The following is a 25,582-nucleotide window of genomic DNA, read 5'->3' as shown; positions in this document are numbered from 1 at the left end:
TTTAAATCATTAAGTTAGCATATCATATAGATATAGAACATGTATTAAGTTGATTTTAAAAGTCAAGTTAGAAGGATTAACGTTTGTTTTCGAACAAGTTTAGAATTAACTAAACTATGTTCTAGTGATTACAATTTAAACCTTCGAATAAGATAGCTTTATATGTATGAATCGAATGATGTTATGAACATCATTACTACCTCAAGTTTTTTGGATAAAGCTACTGGAAATGAGAAAAATGGATCTAGCTTCAAAGGTGTAACATCCCGCATTTTTTCGTTAAATTATTTTAACGCCCGTCTTTTTATTTTAATAATATCTTCCGTATATAGATTCGTATCCTTCGTTAGCTAACGTTCTTAATATTTTTCGTTATTGAATTATAACAACCTCCGTTTACTCTAGCTTATTTAAGATATTCGTTCGATTAAATCACGTACCCGCTTTTAAACTCGAGGGACTAAAATTGACACGGGGCAAACTAGTTGACTAGGTCAACTAGTCCACCCCAATCACCACCATTCAATCATCTCCATCTCTCTCTCTCTCTTTCTCTCTAGCAAGAACACACACACATTTACCAAATTCATTCAATCATCATCTAAATTCGATCTAGGAGGCTTACAACAAAATAAATTACATATTCGTGATCCTCTCTTCATCCTCTTCATTTTGGTACCAACTTCATCTCGTTTGGGTAACATTTCTAAAACTCTAGATTTCTCTAAATTCGTGTTTTTGACTTGAAATGGTGTTAGTTAGTGTCTATGGCTCATTGTGATGTCGTGTATGTAAATTGTATGCTCGATCTTGTTATTTGGTGTAACTAGCATGAACACTTAAAATGGGTTAGTTTAATCTTTGATTTTGATTGATTAAATGTTGTTAGATGTTAAACCCATTGTGTTAAAAGTGTTACTAGCATCGTTAGTTTTGTTTTGGTATGTTGGATGATATGAAAACCTTGCGTTAACATGATTATTGATTTTGTGATTCTTAATTAGGGTTTGATGAACCTCAAAAGGAACTTTTGATGCATTGAATGCTTGTTAGTGTTGTTAGTAAGTGTTTAGTTGCAATGTACGTTTAATTACCTTCGAAACGGCATATCGTATGTGTAGATTGGACTACCGAATCATGAAATGAAGTTGAGAACTTGAAACTTGGAAAACGAACTCTAAATGATCACTTGACGAGAATTCGGTTATTGTAAATGATAAACTCGATTGATGATATGTGGTTAGTTGTATCCTTTGTCAAAATACCTTCCCGATGATATAGGATACATGTTTTGATTGTTTGCGGGTCATAAATTGGGATTGTTTGAGTTTTGGTTCGTGCATTTCTTTGTTGCAGCAAAACAGGGCCTGGATACAGATCTGGACGCCGTCCAGATTCTTGGACGCCGTCCAGCCCTTCAGACTTGGACGTCGTCCAGTCTTTTGGATGCCGTTCAGTACTTCAATACTGGACGCCGTCCAGCCATTTTGGACGCCGTCCAGATGGCCTATCAGGTGCTGTCCAATTTGGTCATTTTTCGATAAATTCTAACTATGCTACGCACCTCCGATTAACATGAAACTTGACTAACATGCTTATATATGATTAAAAATTTCAGAAAAATAGTTCGGGACCCGACCCGAATGTGTTGACTTTTTCGTTGACTTTGACCCGACCAAGTTTGACCTATAGCCAAACTTAACCGAATACTTATGCAATCTCTCTAACTTGCTTCTATACTTGTATCTTGCATGAAACTTGACAATTTGATTCACATGCTACTTAATCGAGTCGTAACGAGCCATAGTACTAATTGAACATCCTTGACCAATCGCGTTTACCATTATTGATACAACTTACTTGTTTAGGTCAAGACTAGCATTGTTCTTTGCACACATTTACTTGTTGAAGTACTTTATTACTCGTGCACTCAAGGTGAGATCATAGTCCCACTTTTACTCTTTTGAATTTACATTTGGGATGAGAAAACATAAACGTTTCTTTTTACTAAGTGAACACAAGTACAGGAAAACAAACATTCTACATACGAGTTTAGAACAAAATCCTCAATTCAATTATCATTAGTTACACTTGCCGGGTGTAAGCGTGAACTTATGTTATGTGGATCCATATGGGTTTGACAAACCTTCATTTAGACGGTTCGCTAGCGTCTACGAATGAAATATATTTTCGAGAATCAGTGTATGTTCTAACACTAAGGTGATGGGGTTCAATGGGAGAGATGTTAAGCATTGATAATTGGGTGCTCGTGAAACAAATTTTGGAATGGTTAACTATTTTTTCGATGTTACAAATCTTGTGGTTCAATTTACTTATTTACTCACTTACTTACTTAAACCTACGATTTCACCAACGTTTTCGTTGACAGATTTCTATGTTTTTCTCAGGTCTTTGAACGATATGTGTTACATGCTTCCGCTCATTATTTTGATACTTGCTTTGGATGTCGAGTATTTATGCATACATGGAGCATCTTTTGGCTACTTTTAAATTGTGTCGCATAGGTTTCATTTGTACTTATAACTTTGTAACGTAACTTTTGGATGAACAATTCTTGTAAACTAGGGAACAATCTTTACTTTTGCAATGAATGCGACATATTTTGGTCAAACGTTATTTTAAAGACTTATGACCACGTAACGGGACCTAAGTAGTCGGCGCCGTCAACTGACGATTTTGTCGGGTCGCTACAACTGGTATCAGAGCGTTGGTTGTAGGGATTTAGAGTTCATTGGTGTCAACCCCGAGTCATAGGGTACATTAGCGAGTCTAGACTACAACCGGCATATAGACTTGGAGTAGGAATTACTTGACTACTTGTGCATTTATACTCGATCTCTTCTATTCACATCTAACTCTTATTCTACCTTAATCTCACGTGGTTGATTTGATTGACACGCCACCTTAACTATATGAAATGATGTCGAATGCACATATGAATCAGGGTAATATAATTTCCGGGATTATATTACGGTGACTCATATGAACATTCCGACATTATGACATAAAGAATTTAAGGCGAGTCAAGGAAAAATTTCCTCTTTATCTTGATTTCCATATCACGATTAGTATTATTGATAATACTAAACAACGGTATTCTTGTGTCATGAAGGAACAATGGCTCACCAAGGTCAACCCAATACTCCTTCCGAAACTCTCGAACAAGCTCTTCAACGAATGATAACCACCGCCGTGGGTGCGGCCGTGGCCGATCACTTTTCCAACAACAATAATCATGAAGCTGGTAATTCAAACGAGGGGTGCTCCTACAAGAACTTCATGGGGTGCAAACCTCCCACTTTCGATGGAACCGAGGGACCGGTTGCTCTCACCAGATGGTTTGAACAAACGGAAGCCGTTTTTAACATAAGCGGTTGTCGGGACCAAGATAAGGTCAAGTTTTCCACCCTCACTCTCACCGGTATTGCTCTCTCATGGTGGAACACGTATGTACAATCAGTGGGTATCGATGAAGCCCACGCACTCTCTTGGACCGAATTAAGAGAAAGAATGATCACCGAATACTTTCCGCGTGACAAGACTCGAAGGCTCGAACAGGGGCTAAGAAATTTACAAACGGTCCGGAATGACATCAAAGCTTATAATCAACGGTTTGCTGAACTAGTCTTAATGTGTCCAAACCTCATGACTCTCGAGTCCCTAAGAGTTGAACTTTACATGGATGGCCTTTCGAAGAGCATTCAACACAGGGTAATGTCATCCAAACCCGCCAACCTACAAGAGGATTTAACGATGGCTCGCCAATCTATAGAAACGGTGGATGAAATTGAAGCACCGGCACCAACGGCCGAGGACCAACCGGGTAACAACAAAAGAAAATGGGAAGCCTCTCAATCCAGCAACAACTTTGCCAAGGAACCTTTCACCTCCGTCGGCAAGAAAAGTTATGCTGGAACTCGACCTTTTTGCAACAAATGCCACAAGCATCACTTTGGTGAATGTGGCAAGCTAATTTGCCACCGGTGCCAGGGAAGTGGTCATATTGCCAAATATTGTGGAAGTACCGCCCCCGTCAGTCAAAAGGGGCCCAATGTACCAAAAACGGGTGTTTGTTTCGAATGTTGCCAACCGGGTCATTTTAGGAATGCGTGTCCAACGAAGAAAGCCAACCCCAACACACGCGGCCGAACTTCCAACATTAACACCGAGGATGCCCGAGACGACATGAACTAGTCACGGGTACGTTTCTTCTTAACAACTCCTATACTTCATGTTTATTTGATTCGGATGTTGATAAATGTTTTGTATCCAAGGCTTTGGAGCCCACTATTTGCACTCCACCACCCCCCCCCCCCTAGATATTACTTAGGCCATTCAGGTGACCAACGGAAAACTATTGCGTACCGACAAATTTATCGGAGAGTGTACGTTAAACTTATTGGGTAGGTAATTTGAACTTTGATTTGACATCTATAGAACTAGGGAGCCCAAAACCTATACGTTAGGAAGGGAATGTTTTCCCCACATATATGTGATTATAGTGAACTAAATATTTTCCGTTTAAGAACCGATATCCTCTTCCCCGTATCAACAACCTCTTGAACCGTTACAAGAATCTCACGTATATTCCAAAATCGACCTTCATTCTGGTTATCATCAATTGAGGGTTAAGGGAGAAGATGTCTCCTAAACTGCTTTCCGAACTCGCTACGATAGTTATAAATTTCTTTTAGTGCCGCTCAGTTTATCTAAGGCTCCGCCCGTATTCATAGACCTCCGAAACCGCGTATGCAAACTTATCTAGACAAATCCGTTACCGTACTTATAATTGATGTTTTAAGCTATTCAAGCGGAAAGGAAAAACGAACAACGTCTCCGTCTTACGCTCGAACTCTTGAGAAAAGAGCAACTCTATGCCGAATTCTCCAAGTGAGAATTTTGGTTAAACGAAGTCCAAATTCTAAACCATGTTGTTAGTGGTCAAGGTATTACAGTAGATCTTAATTAATTTTGGAGAAACCCTCACGACTCCGACTTGTATTCGTAAAATTTTGGATCTCGCGATTATTACCAAAGATTAATTTCCGATTTTTCCCGTATCGCTCGTCCTTTAACCTCGTTAACGTACTAAGGGAAAGAATTAAACATTTTCCGTGTCCGGACTTTGAACGTGATTTTTCACACCAACCTTACTAGATAAATTCGTGTGGCACAAAATGGAACTCAAATATAGAAATACTTCTACATGAACGCCTGAAAGGCAACCCCTCTCGACTCGAAATCAAGGAAGCTGAAATTCGTTATTTTACACGGAGAATTTGAATACTTATTTATGGATCCGATCAATCTTCTCGTCATCGCGTACCACGATACATAGCTCTGCTATTTCACTATTACCGTCTGATATTACTGGGACCAAAGATAACACACAATCCAAGGATACCCCTTTCTTCTTTGACTTGACGTCCTTGTGCTTCTGTTATACGGCCAACTACTACTCAACCCCGAGCTATACAACTACGTGTACTATCTCGTTTCCCACCAAGTCTCAACATTTGGCCACTAGATGCGCGATATGGCTACCTCAAAATGTGAACTCATCCTATTCTAAGTTCTCATTTCACTCCTATCTTTTAGCTCGTACTTCCGTATACGGAAACCTTTTTATATAATTTCTCAATGGAGAGAGAGACTCTTCACGTGTTACTAGTATTCGCCACGAGGGTGACTAGCCCTTACGAACATTTTTCAGTAGCCGACAAGAAACCTGTTCCAACAAACGCTTTCGAACCCTAACTAACTTGTCCAAGCATATCTTAAGAAATTATATTCCAACACGGTGTATCATTGTCAATTATCCCAGATCGAAAATACTCGTTACACATCTTGTTTACAAGAAGCCTTCGGAACACGTTTAGACGTGAGTACTGCGTATCTTCCACAAACAGACGAGCTAAGCAAACGAACAATTTACATCTTGGAAAGACATGTTACAAACTTGTATTGTCACGTTTAGTTGATCCCTCTTACAACAGTAGTTACCACTCGCGTGTTAACGCGCACTTTTCGAAACTTTATATAACCACAAATGTTGTTCTCCTATTCGTTGGACCGAAGTAGGTGACAAGCAAATCATCAGATCCGAAATCATTCAAGAAATAACCTTTGAGATAGTTCAAGTCCGAGAAGGGCTCAAGACGGCCCGTGGTCGCCAAAGGAGTTATACCAATGTTAGATGAAAATCTCTCAAATTTAAAGTCAGTAACCGTGTAATATTGAAAACCACACCTTGGAAAGGTGTAATCCGTTTCGGGAAATCGAGGAAATTTATATCCGCAATATTGATCCTTTTGAAATCTTGGGGCGTATTGGAACCGCTTCCTACCGTTTAGAACTTCCGACTCAATTAAGTTTCCGTTTACCTTACGTTCCATGTAACAAACTTAGATACGTGTCCTGCAGAACAGGAACGTGCTATCCTTTTAGATAAACTTACTATTGATGACAACTCCTCTTCGTAGAAAGACTGGTTGAAATTGTGGATCGTAAAACCAAGGCTTAATACAACATAAAACCCCGACTGTCCAAATTCGTGGGAATGCCCAAAGACGTATTTTCACTTATTCATAGCATTGACAATGCAAGGTCTCAAGGAAGAGACATCGACTATTACTTTCAACTAAATTTCGGGACGAAATTTCTTTTAAGGTGTGGGTAATGTAACATCCCGCATTTTTCCGTTAAATTATTTTAACGCCCGTCTTTTTATTTTAATAATATCTTCCGTATATAGATTCGTATCCTTCGTTAGCTAACGTTCTTAATATTTTTCGTTATTGAATTATAACAACCTCCGTTTACTCTCGCTTATTTAAGATATTCGTTCGATTAAATCACGTACCCGCTTTTAAACTCGAGGGACTAAAATTGACACGGGGCAAACTAGTTGACTAGGTCAACTAGTCCACCCCAATCACCACCATTCAATCATCTCCATCTCTCTCTCTTTCTCTCTAGCAAGAACACACACACATTTACCAAATTCATTCAATCATCATCTAAATTCGATCTAGGAGGCTTACAACAAAATAAATTACATATTCGTGATCCTCTCTTCATCCTCTTCATTTTGGTACCAACTTCATCTCATTTGGGTAACATTTCTAAAACTCTAGATTTCTCTAAATTCGTGTTTTTGACTTGAAATGGTGTTAGTTAGTGTCTATGGCTCATTGTGATGTCGTGTATGTAAATTGTATGCTCGATCTTGTTATTTGGTGTAACTAGCATGAACACTTGAAATGGGTTAGTTTAATCTTTGATTTTGATTGATTAAATGTTGTTAGATGTTAAACCCATTGTGTTAAAAGTGTTACTAGCATCGTTAGTTTCGTTTTGGTATGTTGGATGATATGAAAACCTTGCGTTAACATGATTATTGATTTTGTGATTCTTAATTAGGGTTTGATGAACCTTAAAATGAACTTTTGATGCATTGAATGCTTGTCAATGTTGTTAGTAAGTGTTTAGTTGCAATGTACGTTTAATTACCTTCGAAACGGCATATCGTATGTGTAGATTGGACTACCGAATCATGAAATGAAGTTGTGAACTTGAAACTTGGAAAACGAACTCTAAATGATCACTTGACGAGAATTCGGTTATTGTAAATAATAAACTAGATTGATGATATGTGGTTAGTTGTATCCTTTGTCAAAATACCTTCCCGATGATATAGGATACATGTTTTGATTGTTTGCGGGTCATAAATTGGGATTGTTTGAGTTTTGGTTCGTGCATTTCTTTGTTGCAGCAAAACAGGGCCTGGATACAGATCTGGACGCCATCCAGATTCTTGGACGCCGTCCAGCCCTTCAGACTTGGACGCCATCCAGTCTTTTGGACGCCGTCCAGTACTTCAATACTGGACGCCGTCCAGCCATTTTGGACGCCGTCCAGATGGCCTATCAGGTGCTGTCCAATTTGGTCGTTTTTTGATAAATTCTAACTATGCTACGCACCTCCGATTAACATGAAACTTGACTAACATGCTTATATATGATTAAAAACCTCAGAAAAATAGTTCGGGACCCGACCCGAACGTGTTGACTTTTTCGTTGACTTTGACCCGACCAAGTTTGACCTATAGCCAAACTTAACCGAATACTTATGCAATCTCTCTAACTTGCTTCTATACTTGTATCTTGCATGAAACTTGACAATTTGATTCACATGCTACTTAATCGAGTCGTAACGAGCCATAGGACTAATTGAACATCCTTGACCAATCGCGTTTACCATTATTGATACAACTTACTTGTTTAGGTCAAGACTAGCATTGTTCTTTGCACACGTTTACTTGTTGAAGTACTTTATTACTCGTGCACTCAAGGTGAGATCATAGTCCCACTTTTACTCTTTTGAATTTACATTTGGGATGAGAAAACATAAACGTTTCTTTTTACTAAGTGAACACAAGTACAGGAAAACAAACATTCTACATACGAGTTTAGAACAAAATCCTCAATTCAATTATCATTAGTTACACTTGCCGGGTGTAAGCGTGAACTTATGTTATGTGGATCCATATGGGTTTGACAAACCCTCATTCAGACGGTTCGCTATCGTCTACGAATGAAATATATTTTCGAGAATCAGTGTATGTTCTAACACTAAGGTGATGGGGTTCAATGGGAGAAATGTTAAGCATTGATAATTGGGTGCTCGTGAAACAAATTTTGGAATGGTTAACTATTATTTCGATGTTGCAAATCTTGTGGTTCAATCTACTTATTTACTCACTTACTTACTTAAACCTATGATTTCACCAACGTTTTCGTTGATAGATTTCTATGTTTTTCTCAGGTCTTTGAACGATATGTGTTACATGCTTCCGCTCATTATTTTGATACTTGCTTTGGATGTCGAGTATTTATGCATACATGGAGCATCTTTTGGCTACTTTTAAATTGTGTCGCATAGGTTTCATTTGTACTTATAACTTGTAACGTAACTTTTGGATGAACAATTCTTGTAAACTAGGGAACAATCTTTACTTTTGCAATGAATGCGACATATTTTGGTCAAACGTTATTTTAAAGACTTATGACCACGTAACGGGACCTAAGTAGTCGGCGCCGTCAAATGAAGATTTTGTCGGGTCGCTACAAAAGGATCCTTGAATGGATTGAAAGTTCTTGAAGCAGAATCATGACACGAAAACAGTTCAAGTAAGATTTTCACTCGAAATAAGATTGTTATAGTTATAGAAATTGAATCAAAGTTTGAATATGAGTATTAACTTGTATTAGAAAGATATATTACTGTAAATAAGAAAGATTTCTTGAGGTTGGATGATCACTCTACAAGATTTGAAGTAAGCTAGCAAACTTGGAAGTATTCTTGATTTTATGAAACTAGAACTTGTAGAATTTATGAAGAACACTTAGAACTTGAAGATAGAACTTGAGAGAGATCAATTAGATGAAGAAAATTGAAGAATGAAAGTGTTTGTAGGTGTTTTTGGTCGTTGGTGTATGGATTAGATATAAAGGATATGTAATTTTGTTTTCATGTAAATAAGTCATGAATGATTACTTATATTTTTGTAATTTTATGAGATATTTCATGCTAGTTGCCAAATGATGGTTCCAACATGTGTTAGGTGACTCACATGGGCTGCTAAGAGCTAATCATTGGAGTGTATATACCAATAGTATATACATCTAAAAGCTGTGTATTGTACGAGTACGAATACGGGTGCATACGAGTAGAATTGTTGATGAAACTGAATGAGGATGTAATTGTAAGAATTTTTGTTAAGTAGAAGTATTTTGATAAGTGTCTTGAAGTCTTTCAAAAGTGTATGAATACATATTAAAACACTACATGTATATACATTTTAACTGAGTCGTTAAGTCATCGTTAGTCATTACATGTAAGTGTTGTTTTGAAACCTTTAGGTTAACGATCTTGTTAAATGTTTTTAACCCAATGTTTATAATATCAAATTAGATTTTAAATTATTATATTATCATGATATTATGATGTACGAATATCTCTTAATATGATATATATACATTAAATGTCGTTACAACGATAATCGTTACATATATGTCTCGTTTCAAAATCATTAAGTTAGTAGTCTTGTTTTTACATATGTAGTTCATTATTAATATACTTAATGATATGTTTACTTATCATAATATCATGTTAAATAAATATATAACCATATATATGTCATCATATAGTTTTTACAAGTTTTAACGTTCGTGAATCACCGGTCAACTTGGGTGGTCAATTGTCTATATGAAACCTACTTCAATTAATCAAGTCTTAACAAGTTTGATTGCTTAATATGTTGGAAACACTTAATCATGTAAATAACAATTTCATTTAATATATATATAAATATAAACATGGAAAAGTTCAGGTCACTACAGTGTGTGTGGCTTTGGGGCTTCTTGTTTCTGAACTAAGCAAGAAGCCTTGGAAAGGGAAAGTGATTACGTTTAGTGCAAACCCGACGTTGCAGACGGTGGAAGGAGATGATCTGAAATCAAGTTAGAAGGATTAACGTTTGTTTTCGAACAAATTTAGAATTAACTAAACTATGTTCTAGTGATTACAAGTTTAAACCTTCGAATAAGATAGCTTTATATGTATGAATTGAATGATGTTATGAACATCATTACTACCTCAAGTTTTCTGGATAAAGCTACTGGAAATGAGAAAAATGGATCTAGCTTCAAAGGTGTAACATCCCGCATTTTTCCGTTAAATTATTTTAACGCCAGTCTTTTTATTTTAATAATATCTTCCGTATATAGATTCGTATCCTTCGTTAGCTAACGTTCTTAATATTTTTCGTTATTGAATTATAACAACCTCCGTTTACTCTCGCTTATTTAAGATATTCGTTCGATTAAATCACGTACCCGCTTTTAAACTCGAGGGACTAAAATTGACACGGGGCAAACTAGTTGACTAGGTCAACTAGTCCACCCCAATCACCACCATTCAATCATCTCCATCTCTCTCTCTCTCTTTCTCTCTAGCAAGAACACACACACATTTACCAAATTCATTCAATCATCATCTAAATTCGATCTAGGAGGCTTACAACAAAATAAATTACATATTCGTGATCCTCTCTTCATCCTCTTCATTTTGGTACCAACTTCATCTCGTTTGTGTAACATTTCTAAAACTCAAGATTTCTCTAAATTCGTGTTTTTGACTTGAAATGGTGTTAGTTAGTGTCTATGGCTCATTGTGATGTCGTGTATGTAAATTGTATGCTCGATCTTGTTATTTGGTGTAACTAGCATGAACACTTGAAATGGGTTAGTTTAATCTTTGATTTTGATTGATTAAATGTTGTTAGATGTTAAACCCATTGTGTTAAAAGTGTTACTAGCATCGTTAGTTTCGTTTTGGTATGTTGGATGATATGAAAACCTTGCGTTAACATGATTATTGATTTTGTGATTCTTAATTAGGGTTTGATGAACCTTAAAAGGAACTTTTGATGCATTGAATGCTTGTTAGTGTTGTTAGTAAGTGTTTAGTTGCAATGTACGTTTAATTACCTTCGAAACGGCATATCGTATGTGTAGATTGGACTACCGAATCATGAAATGAAGTTGAGAACTTGAAACTTGGAAAACGAACTCTAAATGATCACTTGACGAGAATTCGGTTATTGTAAATGATAAACTCGATTGATGATATGTGGTTAGTTGTATCCTTTGCCAAAATACCTTCCCGATGATATAGGATACATGTTTTGATTGTTTGCGGGTCATAAATTGGGATTGTTTGAGTTTTGGTTCGTGCATTTCTTTGTTGCAGCAAAACAGGGCCTGGATACAGATCTGGACGCCGTCCAGATTCTTGGACACCGTCCAGCCCTTCAGACTTGGACGCCGTCCAGTCTTTTGGATGCCGTTCAGTACTTCAATACTGGACGCCGTCCAGCCATTTTGGACGCCGTCCAGATGGCCTATCAGGTGCTGTCCAATTTGGTCGTTTTTCGATAAATTCTAACTATGCTACGCACCTCCGATTAACATGAAACTTGACTAACATGCTTATATATGATTAAAAACTTCAGAAAAATAGTTCGGGACCCGACCCGAATGTGTTGACTTTTTCGTTGACTTTGACCCGACCAAGTTTGACCTATAGCCAAACTTAACCGAATACTTATGCAATCTCTCTAACTTGCTTCTATACTTGTATCTTGCATGAAACTTGACAATTTGATTCACATGCTACTTAATCGAGTCGTAACGAGCCATAGTACTAATTGAACATCCTTGACCAATCGCGTTTACCATTATTGATACAACTTACTTGTTTAGGTCAAGACTAGCATTGTTCTTTGCACACGTTTACTTGTTGAAGTACTTTATTACTCGTGCACTCAAGGTGAGATCATAGTCCCACTTTTACTCTTTTGAATTTACATTTGGGATGAGAAAACATAAACGTTTCTTTTTACTAAGTGAACACAAGTACAGGAAAACAAACATTCTACATACGAGTTTAGAACAAAATCCTCAATTCAATTATCATTAGTTACACTTGCCGGGTGTAAGCGTGAACTTATGTTATGTGGATCCATATAGGTTTGACAAACCTTCATTCAGACGGTTCGCTACCGTCTACGAATGAAATATATTTTCGAGAATCAGTGTATGTTCTAACACTAAGGTGATGGGGTTCAATGGGAGAGATGTTAAGCATTGATAATTGGGTGCTCGTGAAACAAATTTTGGAATGGTTAACTATTTTTTCGATGTTACAAATCTTGTGGTTCAATCTACTTATTTACTCACTTACTTACTTAAACCTATGATTTCACCAACGTTTTCGTTGACAGATTTCTATGTTTTTCTCAGGTCTTTGAACGATATGTGTTACATGCTTCCGCTCATTATTTTGATACTTGCTTTGGATGTCGAGTATTTATGCATACATGGAGCATCTTTTGGCTACTTTTAAATTGTGTCGCATAGGTTTCATTTGAACTTATAACTTTGTAACGTAACTTTTGGATGAACAATTCTTGTAAACTAGGGAACAATCTTTACTTTTGCAATGAATGCGACATATTTTGGTCAAACGTTATTTTAAAGACTTATGACCACGTAACGGGACCTAAGTAGTCGGCGCCGTCAAATGACGATTTTGTCGGGTCGCTACAATTGGTATCAGAGCGTTGGTTGTAGGGATTTAGAGTTCATTGGTGTCAACCCCGAGTCATAGGGTACATTAGCGAGTCTAGACTACAACCGGCATATAGACTTGGAGTAGGAATTACTTGACTACTTGTGCATTTATACTCGATCTCTTCTATTCACATCTAACTCTTATTCTACCTTAATCTCACGTGGTTGATTTGATTGACACACCACCTTAACTATATGAAATGATGTCGAATGCACATATGAATCAGGGTAATATAATTTCCGGGATTATATTACGGTGACTCATATGAACATTCCGACATTATGACATAAAGAATTTAAGGCGAGTCAAGGAAAATTTCCTCTTTATCTTGATTTCCATATCACGATTAGTATTATTGATAATACTAAACAACGGTATTCTTGTGTCATGAAGGAACAATGGCTCACCAAGGTCAACCCAATACTCCTTCCAAAACTCTCGAACAAGCTCTTCAACGAATGATAACCACCGCCGTGGGTGCGGCCGTGGCCGATTACTTTTCCAACAACAATAATCATGAAGCTGGTAATTCAAATGAGGGGTGCTCCTACAAGAACTTCATGGGGTGCAAACCTCCCACTTTCGATGGAACCGAGGGACCGGTTGCTCTCACCAGATGGTTTGAACAAACGGAAGCCGTTTTTAACATAAGCGATTGTCGGGACCAAGATAAGGTCAAGTTTTCCACCCTCACTCTCACCGGTATTGCTCTCTCATGGTGGAACACGTATGTACAATCAGTGGGTATCGATGAAGCCCACACACTCTCTTGGACCGAATTAAGAGAAAGAATGATCACCGAATACTTTCCGCGTGACGAGACTCGAAGGCTCGAACAGGGGCTAAGAAATTTACAAACGGTCCGGAATGACATCGAAGCTTATAATCAACGGTTTGCTGAACTAGTCTTAATGTGTCCAAACCTCATGACTCTCGAGTCCCTAAGAGTTGAACTTTACATGGATGGCCTTCCGAAGAGCATTCAACACAGGGTAATGTCATCCAAACCCGCCAACCTACAAGAGGCTTTAACGATGGCTCACCAATCTATAGAAACGGTGGATGAAATTGAAGCACCGGCACCAACGGCCGAGGACCAACCGGGTAACAACAAAAGAAAATGGGAAGCCTCTCAATCCAGCAACAACTTTGCCAAGGAACCTTTCACCTCCGTCGGCAAGAAAAGTTATGCTGGAACTCGACCTTTTTGCAACAAATGCCACAAGCATCACTTTGGTGAATGTGGCAAGCTAATTTGCCACCGGTGCCAGGGAAGTGGTCATATTGCCAAATATTGTGGAAGTACCGCCCCCGTCAGTCAAAAGGGGCCCAATGTACCAAAAACGGGTGTTTGTTTCGAATGTTGCCAACCGGGTCATTTTAGGAATGCGTGTCCAACGAAGAAAGCCAACCCCAACACACGCGGCCGAACTTCTAACATTAACACCGAGGATGCCCGAGACGACATGAACTAGTCACGGGTGCGTTTCTTCTTAACAACTCCTATACTTCATGTTTATTCGATTCGGATGTTGATAAATGTTTTGTATCCAAGGCTTTGGAGCCCACTATTTGCACTCCACCACCCCCCCCCCCCCTAGATATTACTTAGGCCATTCAGGTGACCAACGGAAAACTATTGCGTACCGACAAATTTATCGGAGAGTGTACGTCAAACTTATTGGGTAGGTAATTTGAACTTTGATTTGACATCTATAGAACTAGGGAGCCCAAAACCTATACGTTAGGAAGGGAATGTTTTCCACACATATATGTGATTATAGTGAACTAAATATTTTCCGTTTAAGAACCGATATCCTCTTCCCCGTATCAACAACCTCTTGAACCTTTACAAGAATCTCACGTATATTCCAAAATCGACCTTCATTCTGGTTATCATCAATTGAGGGTTAAGGGAGAAGATGTCTCCTAAACTGCTTTCCGAACTCGCTACGATAGTTATAAATTTCTTTTAGTGCCGCTCAGTTTATCTAAGGCTCCGCCCGTATTCATAGACCTCCGGAACCGCGTATGCAAACTTATCTAGACAAATCCGTTACCGTACTTATAATTGATGTTTTAAGCTATTCAAGCGGAAAGGAAAAACGAACAACGTCTCCGTCTTACGCTCGAACTCTTGAGAAAAGAGCAACTCTATGCCGAATTCTCCAAGTGAGAATTTTGGTTAAACGAAGTCCAAATTCTAAACCATGTTGTTAGTGGTCAAGGTATTACAGTAGATCTTAATTAATTTTGGAGAAACCCTCACGACTCCGACTTGTATTCGTAAAATTTTGGATCTCGCGATTATTACCAAAGATTAATTTCTGATTTTTCCCGTATCGCTCGTCCTTTAACCTCGTTAACGTACTAAGGGAAAGAATTAAACATTTTCCGTGTCCGGACTTTGAACGTGATTTTTCACACCAACCTTACTAGATAAATTCGTGTGGCACAAAATGGAACTCAAATATAGAAATACTTCTACATGAACGCCTGAAAGGCAACCCCTCTCGACTCGAAATCAAGGAAGCTGAAATTCGTTATTTTACACGGAGAATTTGAATACTTATTTATGGATCCGATCAATCTTCTCGTCATCGCGTACCACGATACATAGCTCTGCTATTTCACTATTACCGTCTGATATTACTGGGACCAAAGATAACACACAATCCAAGGATACCCCTTTCTTCTTTGACTTGACGTCCTTGTGCTTCTGTTATACGGCCAACTACTACTCAACCCCGAGCTATACAACTACGTGTACTATCTCGTTTCCCACCAAGTCTCAACATTTGGCCACTAGATGCGCGATATGGCTACCTCAAAATGTGAACTCATCCTATTCTAAGTTCTCATTTCACTCCTATCTTCTAGCTCGTACTTCCGTATATGGAAACCTTTTTATATAATTTCTCAATGGAGAGAGAGACTCTTCACGTGTTACTAGTATTCGCCACGAGGGTGACTAGCCCTTACGAACATTTTTCAGTAGCCGACATGAAACCTGTTCCAACAAACGCTTTCGAACCCTAACTAACTTGTCCAAGCATATCTTAAGAAATTATATTCCAACACGGTGTATCATTGTCAATTATCCCAGATCGAAAATACTCGTTACACATCTTGTTTACAAGAAGCCTTCGGAACACGTTTAGACGTGAGTACTGCATATCTTCCACAAACAGACGAGCTAAGCAAACGAACAATTTACATCTTTGAAAGACATGTTACAAACTTGTATTGTCACCTTTAGTTGATCCCTCTTACAACAGTAGTTACCACTCGCGTGTTAACGCGCACTTTTCGAAACTTTATATAACCACAAATGTTGTTCTCCTATTCGTTGGACCGAAGTAGGTGACAAGCAAATCATCAGATCTGAAATCATTCAAGAAATAACCTTTGAGATAGTTCAAGTCCGAGAAGGGCTCAAGACGGCCCGTGGTCGCCAAAGGAGTTATACCAATGTTAGATGAAAATCTCTCAAATTTAAAGTCAGTAACCGTGTAATATTGAAAACCACACCTTGGAAAGGTGTAATCCGTTTCGGGAAATCGAGGAAATTTATATCCGCAATATTGATCCTTTTGAAATCTTGGGGCGTATTGGAACCGCTTCCTACCGTTTAGAACTTCCGACTCAATTAAGTTTCCGTTTACCTTACGTTCCATGTAACAAACTTAGATACGTGTCCTGCGGAACAGGAACGTGCTATCCTTCTAGATAAACTTACTATTGATGACAACTCCTCTTCGTAGAAAGACTGGTTGAAATTGTGGATCGTAAAACCAAGCCTTAATACAACATAAAACCCCGACTGTCCAAATTCGTGGGAATGCCCAAAGACGTATTTTCACTTATTCATAGCATTGACAATGCAAGGTCTCAAGGAAGAGACATCGACTATTACTTTCAACTAAATTTCGGGACGAAATTTCTTTTAAGGTGTGGGTAATGTAACATCCCGCATTTTTCCGTTAAATTATTTTAACGCCCGTCTTTTTATTTTAATAATATCTTCCGTATATAGATTCGTATCCTTCGTTAGCTAACGTTCTTAATATTTTTCGTTATTGAATTATAACAACCTCCGTTTACTCTCGCTTATTTAAGATATTCGTTCGATTAAATCACGTACCCGCTTTTAAACTCGAGGGACTAAAATTGACACGGGGCAAACTAGTTGACTAGGTCAACTAGTCCACCCCAATCACCACCATTCAATCATCTCCATCTCTCTCTCTCTTTCTCTCTAGCAAGAACACACACACATTTACCAAATTCATTCAATCATCATCTAAATTCGATCTAGGAGGCTTACAACAAAATAAATTACATATTCGTGATCCTCTCTTCATCCTCTTCATTTTGGTACCAACTTTATCTCGTTTGGGTAACATTTCTAAAACTCTAGATTTCTCTAAATTCGTGTTTTTGACTTGAAATGGTGTTAGTTAGTGTCTATGGCTCATTGTGATGTCGTGTATGTAAATTGTATGCTCGATCTTGTTATTTGGTGTAACTAGCATGAACACTTGAAATGGGTTAGTTTAATCTTTGATTTTGATTGATTAAATGTTGTTAGATGTTAAACCCATTGTGTTAAAAGTGTTACTAGCATCGTTAGTTTCGTTTTGGTATGTTGGATGATATGAAAACCTTGCGTTAACATGTTTATTGATTTTGTGATTCTTAATTAGGGTTTGATGAACCTTAAAATGAACTTTTGATGCATTGAATGCTTGTCAATGTTGTTAGTAAGTGTTTAGTTGCAATGTACGTTTAATTACCTTCGAAACGGCATATCGTATGTGTAGATTGGACTACCGAATCATGAAATGAAGTTGTGAACTTGAAACTTGGAAAACGAACTCTAAATGATCACTTGACGAGAATTCGGTTATTGTAAATAATAAACTCGATTGATGATATGTGGTTAGTTGTATCCTTTGTCAAAATACCTTCCCGATGATATAGGATACATGTTTTGATTGTTTGCGGGTCATAAATTGGGATTGTTTGAGTTTTGGTTCGTGCATTTCTTTGTTGCAGCAAAACAGGGCCTGGATACAGATCTGGACGCCATCCAGATTCTTGGACGCCGTCCAGCCCTTCAGACTTGGACGCCATCCAGTCTTTTGGACGCCGTCCAGATGGCCTATCAGATGCTATCCAATTTGGTCGTTTTTTGATAAATTCTAACTATGCTACGCACCTCCGATTAACATGAAACTTGACTAAGATGCTTATATATGATTAAAAACCTCAGAAAAATAGTTCGGGACCCGACCCGAACGTGTTGACTTTTTCGTTGACTTTGACCCGACCAAGTTTGACCTATAGCCAAACTTAACCGAATACTTATGCAATCTCTCTAACTTGCTTCTATACTTGTATCTTGCATGAAACTTGACAATTTGATTTACATGCTACTTAATCGAGTCGTAACGAGCCATAGGACTAATTGAACATCCTTGACCAATCGCGTTTACCATTATTGATACAACTTACTTGTTTAGGTCAAGACTAGCATTGTTCTTTGCACACGTTTACTTGTTGAAGTACTTTATTACTCGTGCACTCAAGGTGAGATCATAGTCCCACTTTTACTCTTTTGAATTTACATTTGGGATGAGAAAACATAAACGTTTCTTTTTACTAAGTGAACACAAGTACAGGAAAACAAACATTCTACATACGAGTTTAGAACAAAATCCTCAATTCAATTATCATTAGTTACACTTGCCGGGTGTAAGCGTGAACTTATGTTATGTGGATCCATATGGGTTTGACAAACCCTCATTCAGACGGTTCGCTATCGTCTACGAATGAAATATATTTTCGAGAATCAGTGTATGTTCTAACACTAAGGTGATGGGGTTCAATGGGAGAAATGTTAAGCATTGATAATTGGGTGCTCGCGAAACAAATTTTGGAATGGTTAACTATTATTTCGATGTTGCAAATCTTGTGGTTCAATCTACTTATTTACTCACTTACTTACTTAAACCTATGATTTCACCAACGTTTTCGTTGATAGATTTCTATGTTTTTCTCAGGTCTTTGAACGATATGTGTTACATGCTTCCGCTCATTATTTTGATACTTGCTTTGGATGTCGAGTATTTATGCATACATGGAGCATCTTTTGGCTACTTTTAAATTGTGTCGCATAGGTTTCATTTGTACTTATAACTTTGTAACGTAACTTTTAGATGAACAATTCTTGTAAACTAGGGAACAATCTTTACTTTTGCAATGAATGCGACATATTTTGGTCAAACGTTATTTTAAAGACTTATGACCACGTAACGGGACCTAAGTAGTCGGCGCCGTCAAATGAAGATTTTGTCGGGTCGCTACAAAAGGATCCTTGAATGGATTGAAAGTTCTTGAAGCAGAATCATGACACGAAAACAGTTCAAGTAAGATTTTCACTCGAAATAAGATTGTTATAGTTATAGAAATTGAATCAAAGTTTGAATATGAGTATTAACTTGTATTAGAAAGATATATTACTGTAAATAAGAAAGATTTCTTGAGGTTGGATGATCACTCTACAAGATTTGAAGTAAGCTAGCAAACTTGGAAGTATTCTTGATTTTATGAAACTAGAACTTGTAGAATTTATGAAGAACACTTAGAACTTGAAGATAGAACTTGAGAGAGATCAATTAGATGAAGAAAATTGAAGAATGAAAGTGTTTGTAGGTGTTTTTGGTCGTTGGTATATGGATTAGATATAAAGGATATGTAATTTTGTTTTCATGTAAATAAGTCATGAATGATTACTTATATTTTTGTAATTTTATGAGATATTTCATGCTAGTTGCCAAATGATGGTTCCCACATGTGTTAGGTGACTCACATGGGCTGCTAAGAGCTGATCATTGGAGTGTATATACCAATAGTATATACATCTAAAAGCTGTGTATTGTACGAGTACGAATACGGGTGCATACGAGTAGAATTGTTGATGAAACTGAATGAGGATGTAATTGTAAGAATTTTTGTTAAGTAGAAGTATTTTGATAAGTGTCTTGAAGTCTTTCAAAAGTGTATGAATACATATTAAAACACTACATGTATATACATTTTAACTGAGTCGTTAAGTCATCGTTAGTCATTACATGTAAGTGTTGTTTTGAAACCTTTAGGTTAACGATCTTGTTAAATGTTTTTCACCCAATGTTTATAATATCAAATTAGATTTTAAATTATTATATTATCATGATATTATGATGTACGAATATCTCTTAATATGATATATATACATTAAATGTCGTTACAACGATAATCGTTACATATATGTCTCGTTTCAAAATCATTAAGTTAGTAGTCTTGTTTTTACATATGTAGTTCATTATTAATATACTTAATGATATGTTTACTTATCATAATATCATGTTAACTAAATATATAACCATATATATGTCATCATATAGTTTTTACAAGTTTTAACGTTCGTGAATCACCGGTCAACTTGGGTGGTCAATTGTCTATATGAAACCTATTTCAATTAATCAAGTCTTAACAAGTTTGATTGCTTAATATGTTGGAAACACTTAATCATGTAAATAACAATTTCATTTAATATATATATAAACATGGAAAAGTTCAGGTCACTACAGTGTGTGTGGCTTTGGGGCTTCTTGTTTCTGAACTAAGCAAGAAGCCTTGGAAAGGGAAAGTGATTACGTTTAGTGCAAACCCGATGTTGCAGACAGTGGAAGGAGATGATCTGAAATCAAAGACTCAGTTTGTGAGAAAAATGGAATGGGGTACGAACACTAATTTCCAAAAGGTGTTTGATATGATACTCAAGGTGGCTAAGAAGGCAAATTTGAGGAAAAGGGATATGATAAAGAGGGTGTTTGTATTTAGTGATATGGAATTCGATCAAGCTTCAGAGAATCCATGGGAGACGGATTATGAAGCGATCAAGAGAAAGTTTAAAGAAAATAGGTACGGAGACTCGGTGCCGGAGATAGTGTTTTAGAATCTAAGGAATTCAAGAGCGACTCCGGTTTTTGGGAAATAGAGTGGGGTGGCGCTTGTTAGCGGGTTTTCAAAGAACTTGATGACGTTGTTTATGGAAGACGGAGGAAAGGGTATGAACCCTGAAGGTGTGCTCGAGAGTGCACTTTCTAGCGAGGAGTACAAGAAACTGGTAGTGGTTGATTAGTAACGAATTGAACATCGATGTATGTGTACGGAAAGAAGTTATTAATTAATGTTATCGGCCAATATATTACAATATCTTTACTTGTTTTACTAATTTCTTGCAGAATCAAGTCATAAACACATAATCCAAACTATAAGATGGTTTCATCAATATTTTGCTTATCATTTCTAATTTTATATCTTGAATTAATCAGTCGTCGTTCAATCCCTCATTTCTAATTTTATATTTTGTGAATTACACCCCCCCCCCCCCCAACAACACCCAAAAAAAAAATAGTTTTCATCTCCACCACCTATAATTCATGTATATATTACTCCGTATTATATAAAAGCTTACAAGTGTTTGTTTGAAAGCTAAATTGACTAATATAGTTTTATACCACTTGAAAGTATACAAGGGATTATTCACCATGGATTAAGTATAATAACAATTAACAATCATGGGGCACGTGCCTTAACCATCTAAAACTAGATACATTAACCCGAACACAAAATAATAGCACCAGATGCATAATATTTTAAAAAGTACGCCAATTATGTTAAGCATAACAGCGGCAGTTTTAAACAAGAAATTCCACATCTCTTTTAAACATTAAAAGAGAATCATTATCTCTCCTAATCAAACAAGCTAACTCCTTTATGACCATAGGATCATTCCTAAGTTTTAATCACAACCATTCATTTGGGGTATTAGCTAACAAAAGAATTAGATTAGCTAATCATCCAATAAAATGACTAAGATACCCTCATATTTTTTAGTATACTACAACAGCTACCAGTCAATTAACCTCCACACCTTTAATAAAAAACCCATTCGTTCTTTCAGTATACATCCTTCACTTCATGAAACCCTAAACACAATTATCAATTATATTCAAATCGATCATGATTCTCATGCGATTAAACGTTTGCATATAAGGAATTTGTACAGATTCAATCTATTGTAGAAGGTCGGCATAAGTCTCACTACTATATGTCAGAAAGAATGTGTCATGATTGAAGAATTGTCATCGTGCAGATAGGTTATTGAGGTATACTTGATCTTCATTTTTAAATCTATTGTAAAAGATAGCATATGTGATCTTTATTTTTTAATTCAATTGTAGCTATATTCAAATAAATTATATATTTGAATTCTTTGCTATTATTTGATCCGAATTAGATATAGATATAAAATTTAAAGTTGTAATGGCATGATTTTAGACAGACATATTCTTATTTCGGACGAAATTGATACTCAGTAATTGATAACCTTAAGAGCTATTGATTTTATTAAAAAAAATAATTCTTCTTTTTTTTCCTTCAAAATCGTCAAATTCATACTCTGCTGATGCTATCGATAAGGTTGGATCTGATGGTGTATTATCAATTGAATCGTCATCATTTTTTGAGACAACTGTTGATGTTGAAGAAGGAATGGAGGTATGTTTTTTTGTTCTTTATTATTTATCAACTTATCATTATGATGTTTCAAATTAATGGAGTGATGCTTAAAATTTTGTGTTGCAGATTGGTAGAGGATATATTTCCCCACAATTTGTTATGAACTCTAAGAAACTATTAGTTGAATTTGAGAATGCAAGAGTGTTGGTCACTTACCAAAAGATATCTTCTATTAAGGACATAATCCCGTTGCTCGAAAAAACTACTCAGTTGAGAGCACCACTGCTAATTATCGCTGAAGATGTTAGCGGAGAAGCTTTGACTATTCTTATCGTTTACAAGTCGTGTGGTGTCCTTGATTAACGTTGCTGCCAATAAATTAAAGCACTGGTTTTGATGAGAGACGGAAAGCCCTTCTTCAAGATATTGCCATCGTGATGGGTAAATGATTATTGCTTATTTATTATTATATGTTTGTGTCTGATCTTTCAGTAAATGTGTTTTTGATTATGGATCTGTTATGGTTTGTAATAGGTGCTGAGTACCAAGCCAGTGACTTGGGTTTGTTAATTGAAAACACGTCAGTCAAACAGCTTGGTACAGCCAGGAAGATTACAATCAGCAAGGACTCGACAACAATCATCACTGATACTGCATCGAAGGATGAGATACTGTCTAGGATTAACCATATCAAAAAGGAGTTGTCAAAAACGCACTGAGAAACTTTCAGAACGAATCACCAAGTTGTCTGGGGTGTTGTTGTTATTAAAGTCAGTGCCGCAACCGAAACCGAGTTGGAGGACCGTAAGCTTCGTATCGAGGATGCTAAAAATGCAAAGTTTGTTGCTATCGAGGAAGGAATTGTACCTGGAGGAGGTGCTGCGTTAGTCCATCTTTTGACTTTTGTTCCTGCCATCTAGGATAAGCTTGATGATGCACATGAACGACTAGGTGCTGACATCATACAAAAGGTATAACATTAAGCGGTACTGTACTTACTTTGATAGTTTGTTTCTAACTTTGAATTCTTGCAGGCACTGGTGGCACCGGCATCGTTGATAGTGCAAAATGCTGGAGTTGAAGGTGAGGTAGTTGTAGAAAAGGTAAAGGCGAGCTAATGAGAAATGAGATGCAACGCAATGAATGATAAGTTTCAGAATTTGCTACAGGCTGGGGTGATTTACCCTACAAAGGTGACAAGATGTGCCCTGCAGAATTCGGCTTCGGTTGCTGGAATGGTCCTGACCACTCAGGCTATTGTGGTCGAGAAAGCTAAGCCTAAGGCACCTGTGGCTGGTGCACCACAGGGCCTCACTGTATAATCAGTAAGAGAATAGAATTATATTACGGTTTTAGTTGATGGTATAGTCTGAGAGACTGATAGGATCTGTTGTTGTAACGAATCTAAGGCTGTTCATGGATCTATATATGTTATCATCCGGTTTGAGGCACATTCATTTTTTTTACGCAATTGCACTTAATACAACAATTATGTCTAGATTATGTTTGATGGTTTATGGTGTGCTAAACCCGTAATTTGATAGAGATGTAGTTTGGGTTTTAGTCGAGCAGAATAACAGTTAGTGGACAATACATATTTCAGACATACATCTTTAAATTAAAAGTTAAATATGTATGAGCTGGAAAGAAGAATCTGTTCAAATTAAGAAGTTTCACTTGAGTCCAACTTAACGGTTTCCCTATTTGTGGGCTAATTAAGATTTCACAATCATGATTTTGGGTTCTTATTTGACGCCTCACGGAAGGACCAAATGGGTTGCATACGTGTTTTATTATTGCTTAAAAACTAATGAATTTTTGTTGCATTATAGTAGTTGTCAATTTCTAAGCCTTCATAGTAATTAAAATCTGATAATAATAATGATTTATGACATATGATTCAATACCCTTTGTTATATTTAGTAAAATGAAAAATATACGTAACTTCATAAATTAATCCATTCGATTCATCTGGTTTTAGATTATTTTAATTAAGGGATGTTTGGATTTACAATTAGAAGGTGATTAAATGAGCATTATGGTTTCAAACTAATTAATTCAAATTGAAATAATTAATTCAAGTTGAAATAATTATAATTAATTAACATTGATTGACATGTTAAACGTGAAAGTTAGTTAATTGCAATTTGCGAGACTCAAAATTAAATAATTAACTTTCATAATGATCTACTTCAATTTTGGTAAATTTAAGAAAGCTTAATGATAGGCAGAGAAGTCTTTGTATTTTTTTCGGCTAAAAGAGAATCATATCATAATATAACTTGATCCTTCATCATAACAATGAATGGATCATAAAAGTAAGTTACAAAAAGAAGTCTTTGTGATTCGACACATCTTGACTACACTAAAAGGACCCTTTTGGTACCCATTATCCAAATTGCCCTTCTTGTTGTCATTATATGTTAACATCTATGACTTTCATTTTTAGTTTGATTTGTGACTTCCACATTTGTAAGATCTATCTCCCACTTAGAAAATAGTGATTTAAACTCTTTTAGATTGCTTGAATCACTTTTAGCTTCATGAAAATAGTGATTTAAACTCTTTTGGATTGCTTGAATCATTTTTAGCTTCATCACAATTATAATCTTAAACTCTTTTAGATTGCTTGAATCATTTTTAGCTTCATCACAATTATAATCACTACTACTATTATTATTATTATAAATTGTGTAGTATTTCATGATATTTAGCAAAATACTCCATGTTTTGTTTTGTACTCCTCAGTGGGTAGATATACAACAACAAAGAATTAAACTTTGTAACAATA

The 25,582-nt window shown here is 36.6% G+C and overlaps 2 pseudogenes; both read left to right on the top strand.

Annotated features, from left to right (window-relative positions):
- The window catches only part of LOC139855037 (uncharacterized), a 34,016-nt pseudogene extending 12,607 nt beyond the window's left edge, over positions 1-21,409 (top strand).
- A 730-nt stretch (positions 21,410-22,139) lies between these two features.
- LOC139855036 (ruBisCO large subunit-binding protein subunit alpha, chloroplastic-like) lies at positions 22,140-24,113 on the top strand (annotated as a pseudogene).
- Positions 24,114-25,582: the final 1,469 nt, after the last annotated feature.

This window comes from Rutidosis leptorrhynchoides, chromosome 6 (genome assembly GCF_046630445.1).
Source record: "Rutidosis leptorrhynchoides isolate AG116_Rl617_1_P2 chromosome 6, CSIRO_AGI_Rlap_v1, whole genome shotgun sequence".
Lineage (NCBI taxonomy): Eukaryota > Viridiplantae > Streptophyta > Magnoliopsida > Asterales > Asteraceae > Rutidosis > Rutidosis leptorrhynchoides.
This window is presented reverse-complemented; position numbering and strand designations above follow the sequence as displayed.